Genomic DNA, 10529 nt, shown 5'->3' on the forward strand with positions numbered 1-10529 from the left:
GTTTGCTCACTTAGTAGCTGTTCTTGTGCTGCTGAGGAACAAATTTGTTTTTTTTTTTTTTTGAAGCTGAGTAGGCTGAATGAGTCTGCAGAGCTGTTGCAGGGCAAAGCACAACTATTTCAACACCATTCCAAACAACCCCTTGGCTGAGTTGCTTCACTTCTAGACAGGTGGAAGAAACTTAAACCACAGAATATCTTACCAGCCTCGGTATCAGGGTTTGCATACAGAGAACAAACCAGAGAAGAAATACATTGAAATACTCTAGTTGTTAGAATAGATCAGGAGCAACTCCTTGGTTGATGTAAAAAAAAAAAAATAGGATGTTAGAATCAGCCTCTGAAGTACCAGGAGCCCACCTTAATTAGGGATGCCACTGGCAGTGGCAATCCTCACAGCACAATCGTGTTAGAACAGGGTTTGCTCTCCTGTGGAGGAAGGCCCTGGGTGTGTTGCAATGCCAGCAGTTGTGCTGTGGACTCACCATGAGTCATATGGACAGCGTGGTTTTGTTTTCTCTTTCTGTGCTCTCCCCTGCACAAGTGCTGAGCAGCCCTCACTTTGCCCAGCAATCACAGGAAAGCCCAGCACTCTGAAGCTCCACAGCAGTTGTTTACACTCCTTTTAGAGAGGCAGAGCTTTGAGCCGGGGCAGTTGCAAACAGAAATCCCAGAGAAATCCGGTCTGCCAGCCCACAGCCCCACACAGGGGAAAACACGCAGGAAATTGAAAACAGCATCACCACTTGGTTTGTTTCACACAACCGGGCAGTTCTCACGGCAGCTTCATCTTGCCGATGGTTTCATGCCATTGCTCCATGAGAAATGCTCAATCACCGCTGAAAAAAAGTCCTCAAACCAGGTCGTTTCAGAAAGATGAAACCCAGGGCACGCTTCTGGCATGGCACAGTAACAACCACTGGTCATTGCCCAACTTGGCACAAGCCTGAATGCAGTGGAAGAGCCCTGGCACCAGCACACCAAAGCTGCTGTGGGTCAGATATCACAGCCACTGCACTGCCTGGCAGAAGGGTACTTTCCTGCTGGGGTAAGCAGCTCCCCTCATCTCTGCCTCTGACAGCGCCCAGCAGACATAAAACTAGGTCTTTAACACACAGAAGGTTTTATTTTTCCCTGCTGATACAAGCTCTGCCCCACAAAGCTAGCCTGTGTAGCATTGCCCTGTGGATGAGAGGTGGCATGTTGAAGAGAAAGAAGTCTCTTTAATTATTTTATTTTGGGAAAAGTGATTGAGCCATAGCTAGCATGCTTAGTTCAATAGCTTAACTGGCAGTTCCTTAATGAGCATTAAAAAACAAAGCTAATTTTAGCAATTTAGATATGAGCAAGTAGGGCTAATCAGGGCAGAGGCATTAATTTGCGGTTGAAGCACTCACTTGCATTCTCTTCCAGATCTGCCAGCGATACCCCAGTTACCCTAAAAGCAGCCAGCAGAACAGGGTCACGGGATGCCTGCTGCAGGGGGAACAGCACTGCCCACAGCCAAGGGAGGTATTGCAAACACTCAGAGGGCAGAGTTAGATTTAGGACAGGAATTCAGTGATTTGGGCTTTGACCCTGGGACATAAGATTCAGGATCGCTGGCAGGATTACAGCTCTACCACCTTTCCAGAAAGGTCAGCAGAATTAGGGAACCTCAAAGACTAGAGACACTATTTTAGTGAGAGGCAGGGGTCGCTCACACCCCCAGTTCCAAGGGGGATCAGACATCGCATCCAGTGGCTTTTACTAAGCATTTCCTTGAGACAGTTAATGTTTAAGCTACCCAAGCTCCTAGAAAACCCTGTTCCTTCTTTCCCAAAGTAGGACAGCTCCTGGGCTTTCCCATATTTTCCATCTACAGATTATACCACAAGCACAGAGCTCCCAGGGCTCTGGGCTGCACCTGCAACTTGCAGAGCAAGAAACATGCCCCGCTGGCTCATTAACAGCCACTTTAATCCAGCAGTTTCAGCAGAACCAACTCCAGAAACAAAGTCCTTCACAGCCACACCACTCCACACAGCCACAAAGAATCCTGTTAGTCTTGAGAAACACCAAGCGAGTTCATCAAGTGCTCATTCCAACCAGCCAGCATGAACGGTGCAGGGCCGCAGCCTCCCTCTGCAGACAGGGCTGCTCTTGAGCAAGGGAGAAGTCACCTTGTCACTCCAGCCCTCCCCTTCGTTAACGCCATTAGCATGCCTACGCCGCTGATCATCCCTGGGAGGTAGCTGCAGGCAGGTCTGGCGGCGCTGTCAACAGGAAGGGAATGCCCAGCTGATCACAGGTCAGCGGCGATGTCCCGTGGGGTGCCCACATCACGCGCTCCCCGCGTGGGACAGCCGCCTGCAGACCCCTCGCCCTGCTTTGATCGCCACCAGCCAACACGCACAGAAGAGCTTTCAGACCTGCAGCTGCCTGCACGCGGCTCAGGGCTCTGTATGGCTGCCAAGAGCTCATCTCGGGGCTGGGAGAAGTCTGTAGGATGTATCTGGAGCCTTTCACCTCCTTCCCGAGGCTCACCATGTGCAGCACAGACATTTGGAGATGCCACCTGTGGCTCTCAAGAAGCCCAGCTCAAGACAACCCTCCTCAAGTCCCCCTCCCAGCCCCAGACAGCAGAAAGCAGCACAGACAGCACACTGCCCCATGCTTTGCAGGGACCCAGAGCAGCCCCATGAGCAGAAATGAGGGGACCCAGCCCCCCAGCGGGGCTCTTACAGCCTCAGGGCTCTCCCCCAGCACCAGGAACCATTCCCAGAGATGGAGCCAGCTCAGACCCCAGCCCTCCACCCCAGTAGGGCTGCAAAGAGACCCCTACAGCAAGGTGCTGCAGACCCCCAGGACAACAGGAGCCACCCTTGGGGAGCCCCCAGTGTCCCCCACATGGGACCAAGCCCCAGCCTCCTCCCAGAACCCCAAACCCCAGCCCTTTCCCCAAACCCCAGCCCTGCCTCACCTGCCCACACAGCTCCAGCAGCACCAGCAGCACAGGTGGGACTGGGCCTCGCCTCGCTTAAATACCCCACGGGCCTGACGAGCAGCTGAGGGAGCCAATTGGGGCACGGCGGGCCCCTCCCTGGCCAATGGGGAGTGGGGGGTGGGAGCTGTGGGCATGGGTGGGGGGCTCCTCTGAGGGGCTTGGGGTGGGGGGGGCACGGGGCTGGGTGGTCCCCAATAGGGGGTGTGGGTGGCGGGGCCTCACGGGGGGGGTCCTGTGGGACATGGGGACAGGGGGAGATGGGGATGGGGTCAGGGGAGATGGGGATGGGGTCAGGGGAGATGGGGATGGGGTCAAGGGGAGATGGGGATGGGGTCAAGGGGAGATGGGGATGGGGTTGGAGATGGGGTTGGAGATGGGGTCAGGGGGAGATGGGGATGGAGATGGGGATGGGGTCAGGGGAGATGGAGATGGGGTCAGAGATGGGGTCAGGGGAGATGAGCCTGCCCTGGTGGTTGGGGAGGGGGCCCGGCTGTCAGCCCCCCAGTGCTGCTCCTGTGCCCACAGCCCCACAGATATCTCAGAGCTGGGCGCTGCCGCACACTGCCATGCTGTGCCAAAAGCAATTCCTTGTTTCTGAGAGCTCGGCGAGGCCCAGGCAGAGCGAGGTGTTCCTACAAACCCACCAACAGTGTGCCCGTGCTGTTAGGGATGAGGATCCGAGCGTGGGCTGTGCCCACCATGGGGTGAAATGTGCCCAGCCTGGGGTTTGGTGCAGGTTGGGAGGTGCTGGAGCAGGATCCATCCTGCTGCCCTCCCATGCTGGGCTGTGCAGGGGCAGCCACCGGCGGCAGGCAGCTTGCCCTTGGGTTTTTTTGAAGAGTGGCTGTGTTAGCAGCCAGGAACGTGGTTGAAAAGTGCTGGGGTTGGGCAGCCCAGCGTGCCTACAGCCGCTCTCGAGCCGCTCCTCACCTGGCACCGGGCACTGTGAAGAAGGCCCAGAGCAACAGGCATGGGGGCTGTGACTCAGCCGTGGTGTTCCCTTGGCAAAGCTCTCCTGCCCTGCAGCCAGGGTGCTGAAACACCCAGGGGAGTAAGACGCCCTCCTGCTCAAAGCCAGTGGCTGGCTACGGCAAATAGGTGGTGAGGAGACGTGCCGCTTCTCAAGCTTGCAGTGATTTCCACAACAGGAATCGCCTTCCATGTGTACACTTTGCAGAGTGCCCAGCAATGCAGGACTCTGAGCTCAGCTGGGGGAATTTGGGGCTCTTGAATTGAAATAATAAATAATGCGTTTTTTTTTTTTTTTAGTCAATGTTTTGCTTTTCTGTTTGCATTTCATCTTCAGATCTCACAAGCTGCTTTGAAGCTATCAATTAAGCTTCCTGTTGTCTGTTTTTGAGATCCGTGGGGGAGGAAACTGAGGCACAGGTAAGAATTATCTAAGGTCTTCTAAAGCTATTAAACCGATTGAGTCACCTTGTTTTTGGCCAGTGAATGCAGCAGACCTTGGGTCTCTTCTCTGCATTGCCCACGGTAAGCCATGGAGGCACTGGGAGCGTTGATCTGTTTTGAAAATGCGCTGTTAAGCTAACAAAAATGTCAACAATGATCACTTCTTGGCTTTGAGGTTAAAAGGAATCCCCCTCCTTACTTGAGTCAGCCTTGCTGTGGATTTGGTGGCTGAAGAAGACCTCTGCAGGTCCGGCAGTCTAAGCTTTGTCTAAGCTGGGCTTTGTCCAGCTGAGTCGTGAAAATCTTTCCAGGGATGGAGACCTCGCACAGCCAGCACTGCGTTATGCTTCTAATGAAGAAGCTTTTCCTAATGGTCACTCTGAACTTCTCCAGCTACAGCTTGTGGCTTTTGCCTCATGGCTTACCACCTGCACTGATGAGAAGACTTTTTGTGCATGTCTGTGTGAAGTAAACTTACTATTCTAGCTTAACCTGGGGACCTGTCATCTAACAAACTCCCCGGCGATGCATGGTTTCTCTGATCTCATTCTTTTCACAAGTTAAATTGCAAATTTGAAGTGTTCGGTGTCCTGTATTAACTCGTAGGCTGATTAGCAGGTATCACATGGTGGCTTTTACAGGCTGTGATGTGTACAGGGGAAAGGGTGGATGTTCTTGTCTATCCTCTGAAGATGTGATGAAATGTTTTAATTTCAGGAGCCAGGCATCATGAAATGAGCCCTGTGTTTTTCTTGGTGTTTGTCCTGTGTATGGACGGTGGGCTATGTCCTCAGGTAAAATGTCAGCGATGCAAATTGTCACTTGGTTCATGGGTGTGAAGAGCCTGAGCACAGCAGTTGTGGTGGTGATGGTGAAAGTCTCACAAGGCAGGTTATATTTCATCACCTGGATGGGAAACACAGCGCTATCGGCACGCTACATCTTCGTGTGCCTTGCCATGTAGCACAGATGAATGCGTGCAGAAGTGAGGAGTCCCATGTGCCGTGTAAGTGGCAGGTGGCTTGCATGAGATAACAAGGGTAATTATAATTAATGAGACAATGCTTGATATCTGGAGTGTGATTTTAGTGACCCAGGACGAAATAGCAGTGCTCGGAGCTCCCGAGCGGCGGGAGACCTGCCTGCAGTATCACAACTCCGAAATTTTGGAGCCTGTAATTCCAGAGCAAAGGTTTGCACGATCCTGTCTGTGATTCTTGGTACTGTATATATGCCATATACTTAACGCAAAGATAAAATCAGAAGTTTGGTGGGCGTGGGAAGGGTGTAGGAGGAGGCAGAGAAACATGCTTGGGGAAGAGAAAGGGAGTCGGGCTGGCTGGAGGGAGCGAGCCCTGTGGCACCAGGCAGTGCTTCCCACAACGGGCAGCGTTGTGCCAGTAACTCCGCAGCCTTTGTGCATGTGCTGTAGCATCAAGGCAGGGACAGAATCCCTCTGGTAAGGATCCCAGACATTACCCCCATCTCCTGTGCTTGTCAGCTGCCAGGAAACCCTGCTCCTCTGCAGCCCTGCTAGCTGTACAGCTCTTGTTTCAGCTGCATCCTGGGCTCTGCCAGTAGATGAGGCATGTCCAGCTACGTGCTTCTCAGTTCTCCCAGCCCTGATGAGAGGGCAGCATGCAGGTATGTGGAGGATTTGAAGGATCAGGCCCTTATGCTGGGTCCCCAGCACTAGGCCCAATTCCTTTCCCTGCTCTGCGGTGTGTCACAGCTCAGCACCATCCCTTCACGGACCAGAGGCCCCATCCGACACCTCCTCTGCCAGTGCTCCTCTACTGCGATGGACACGATCTTGTTGATCTTCCGTGGCCTTTACTCCATTAGTAATCTGCCGTGATGCTGTGGTCACCTTCCCCAGGGCACATACACAGGCACGAGAAGAGATGATTCAAGGGTGAGGCATGCGTAGCTCTGATTTCTGTTCCTTGAGCCAAGCAAAGCCCTTGGGCTCCCAGCAAACTCCCCGAGAAGCTCCGTGCTGCTCAGGTGTCCCTCATGAACTGGAGCCCACCGAGGCGACGTCAGCCTGTGGTCTTTGCCATTTTTTGGACCTTTGGACCTTTGCAAGGCCCAGAAGATGCGTGGTGACAGCCCTGCCTGCCTCCGCTGCCCGGGGGCTCTGCTGGCTCATGTTCCTGCCTTCGTGTCCTCTTGCCTGACCACTTCCTCTTGCTGGGAGCAAGCGATCCTTTGGGTAGCAGTTGCAGAAATAGTTTCAGAAACAGAAATAGCTAATAACGTCAACTCTAAACACCCAGCCCCTCACGCTCTAGCTTCCTGTCAGCCGCAGCAGTCGGTGCTGCTCCTCACAGCAGCCTCGTCCAAGGCCACAGCCAGAACCAGCGCCGAGTGTCCTCCACCAACCCCACAGATCATCCCCAGGGCCGGGAGCGATGGACTCAGGGCTGTGGGGCAGGAGGCTCGGTGCTGGATCCTGTCCTGTGCTGCCCATCTGGCCGTACCATCCACCTCGTGTGGTGATCTCCGAAGGCAACGTCCTTCAGAGTGCTGTGGCCTTCTGCAGACAATTTGCTGGTGAAGTACCAAAAGGTTCAGCTCAGCTTTTGCCTTCCAACCAACCCCCCGCTGGTCTCCCGAAGCCTTCAAAGCTGTTTCCTACTCCAGGACACGCTGCAGCTCTCTGCTGCCCTCGCCCTGCCTCAGCCAAAACGGGACTTGTGTGCCTCCTCGCTGCCCATCTCCTCGGAGGGTTTCCCAGCCCCAGATCCCCCCAGCAGCTTCCCCAAAATATGGGCAGGCGGCAGCAGCGCGGGCAGGTCCCTGCTCGGAGCCCCAGCTGACTTTGCCCTCACTGCAGGGAACGTCCCAGCTGGTTCTTGGCTGCTCTCCCAGTCTTCCAGTTCACCTTTCCGCTGGTTTTCAGGCTGCTGGCTGGTTTTCTACATGCCTGTTCTGCTCCTCCCTCTACTCCCGAGCTCTTGCTTCATACCTTTAGGTGCGGGTGGGGTGGGTTAACATAACAAGGGTTGGTTTTTGATCGATGAGAGGGTAGGTGTTATCTGGCCCTGCTAAGTGTGTCCTCTCTGCCTCAGGCCATTGCTGAGGCCTCTACTTTTGCTTCCCCAACAATCAGTGATACAAGACTCCCTTTACATCACTCCCCAGTCCCAGGGTTTGCCTAGCTATGCCCCAATTATTTTGGAAATTATAAGAGCATCTCAATAAAAACACATTCCTCCTTGCGCCGTCCATTCCGTTGCTGGATCTTGGCGCACGTGAGGAAAGGTTTCTCAGATATGTTGGTGTCCTGCATTGCACACAGACTCGTGCTGCTCTCAGATGACAGCAGGCGTCCTGCCCACCGTGTGTGTGGTCCCAGGAGAGCAATAGTTTGCACCAGCTCGTTCTTGTCTTCCATGGTTCCATCTCCTCTGGGTTTGCGTGTAGCAGCTTTGGAGGAGACACCATGCAGGGGAGCATCATGTCTGTAAGGAGGGCAATAATAGTCCTGGACTCAAGCATTATCTCTTCATTTTGGTCCTCCAAGGAGTGGTGAAGATCTCATATAGGATGACTGAGTTCAAAACTGGTAAGAGCAAATAGTTTTTCTCTAGAGAAGTCTGAAGAATCACAGATCCACGGTTCAGCAGCAGAGAGTGTCTATTGCCAAAGAGCCTTCTGTGGAGGGAGAGGAAAATGAAATCCCATGAGTTCCCATTGCTGGAGGCAGCATGACCCCGTGTCACCCCAATGCACGTGGAAACCTCCAGCGCACCCAGGGACTGCTTGACCTTCCTGATGGGCCCTGCTATTTAACCTGGGGGCTCTTGCTGTGCTAAACGTGACACGACTGAATCATCACTAGTCCTTGGGAGAAGCTATGCAACGGGTGCATATCTGCAAACATGAAACATAGACCTTAGCACCTGAGATGAAAGACAAAAACTGGATAAAAGCAGTGTGTTATAGCCGTCTTGGTTTTCTTTGACCAGCTGTTGTGGTTCAGGGGGTCCTGGCTCCCAGAGCACTTCCCACAAGTCAGCAAGTTAAAGCCTTAAAGCACGTTGTGTGCTAGGCAAGAAACAAAGTGCAGAGCCCAGAACACAGATGGCAGAACTTGCTTACGGTGGCACTTAAACAGCAAGAGGAAGAAGAAGGTTCAGCAGAGAGAGGGTTCATGGGCACTGAGTAGCAAAAAGTTAAGGCTCTGGATCAGAGCATGGGATAGCTCTGTATGGCCCCATCTGGGACGTACATCCTGCACTGGTTTCCACAAACTGATTTCCAACTTCCCAGAAAACAAAACAAAACATTTTTCTTAGAAAAAAGCAGAAGACAGAATTAAGTTGTTTGCACATCATATTTTTATTTTATTTTTTAATGAGGACATGCAACTATTGATGTGCAAGCCATTGAATAGTTAGCTGGTACAAAGGCTCAGTTCTTGATATTTTTTCAACCTCTGTAAAGCAGAAGAGTCTGTTTCCTTTACCTGCTCTTGCATGTGTTCTTCATGACTGCCAAAGGACTCTTGCACCAATAAATGCATCTCCTCTACAGCGGGGATATTTCAGAGCCACAAGTCTCTTGAACAAAGCAGATGCGGCCTTTTTTTTGGTGAGCATGGAGGGGAGCCAGCGAGGTTAGGGGAAGATGTCAAAGGTGCTCGCTCCTGCTCCCAGCTGGCCTTCTGCAAGCTGTGCTTCGTGCTGTTACCGTGAGCCTTTTAAACACCTGGAGTGTTTGTACCTCTTTCTGAGATGCTTCTTGTCGTTTTGTAGGACCAAAGGCCCTGCTATTTCTCTTGTGTCTTCAGATATTAACCAGAAAGGGGTGTAAAGGGATTGTAAGGCACGGACGGCGTGAATCACAGTGACTGTCCTGCCCACACAGGGATAAATCTGCCCCCCTCGGAACTGGTGAGACCAGCTATCAGTTCTTCTTTATGCAAGACTTGCTTTAATCATGTCTATCAGCTGCCATTCCTTAGCTGCACACCTGGACTTCCATTTCTCCTGAAACATTCTGCCAAAAGTTCACTTTGAACAAGAAGACTGTTAAAAGTTTGTCTCACTGGCTGCGTCTTTTTGCAAATGAATGCAACGCTGCTTTAAATGTTCATAGACTGAGCTGGATATCCCCGCTGGCAGATGAACCAAGATATTGTTTCCTCGCAGCATGGAGGATTTGCCAGATGGCAGAAGTGTTTTCAATCAGAATCCTGACTCTGAAGGAAAGAAATGCCTAAAACAATCCGAAAGAGAGAAAACTAAAACTCATCAGCCTCTCAGACAACTGCAAGACAGGGAAGTCACGGTCCTTTTTTTCTGACAGTCTGTGGAAAGCTGAAGCTCCCAGGGCTTTATCTCACATCAGAAGTGCTCTCTGAGTTTCTCTGGCAATGTTCTTGTTTTAACAGAAGAAAGGACCTTAAAATGAGAGTATGCATAATTTAACTTGTAATGAAAGCAGTGCTCTATTACTAGAATGATCTAGAATTGAGCCTTATTTTAAGTGATCTGCAGACCCAACTGAGCAGCGTGTAGGATGCAGCACAGCACAGCTTCTGCAGTGTGTGGATTCACCGAATGAGTAAAAGTTTCTTCAGAAACTGCGCTTCTTGCTTCCTGACCCTGATAGTTCTAGGGATGCTACAAGTCACCATACACGAGCCCTTTCCTTGAACAGCCCCTGCGTTACGGTAAAAGCGCGTTCCCTGCACTGTGGTGGGGATCACTGAGGGCAGAGGGACGATGCTCCTGGACACAAGCAATGTAGTCCTGATGTGGACATGAGATGGGACCCTACTGGGGCATATGGGAGAGTCAAATGCAAGGTGGTAAGGTGCTACCAGAAACATATTTAGCATCTGAGCGTCAGAAAGTTGACCCAAATAGCTAACAGTTTAACCATACATTCCTTGAACGTGAGCTTAATGGGACACGGACTACTCCAGGAAAGAAGGGTCAGGTCTGTATGTTGAATTGGCTTTTTTTTGAACTTTTTGTAGCACTTTACAGAGGTGTAAACGATGCTGAAAAGAGACTGAATGAGGGTAGTAAACAGCTGCTGTTAAACCCTCTTGCAGCTGGTGAGGGATGTGGGTTCTCCACTCCTCTAGAAATGGGACACGTGGGTGACAACGTGGA

This window comes from Aythya marila (genome assembly GCF_965140915.1).
Source record: "Aythya marila genome assembly, chromosome: 27".
Classification (NCBI taxonomy): domain Eukaryota; kingdom Metazoa; phylum Chordata; class Aves; order Anseriformes; family Anatidae; genus Aythya; species Aythya marila.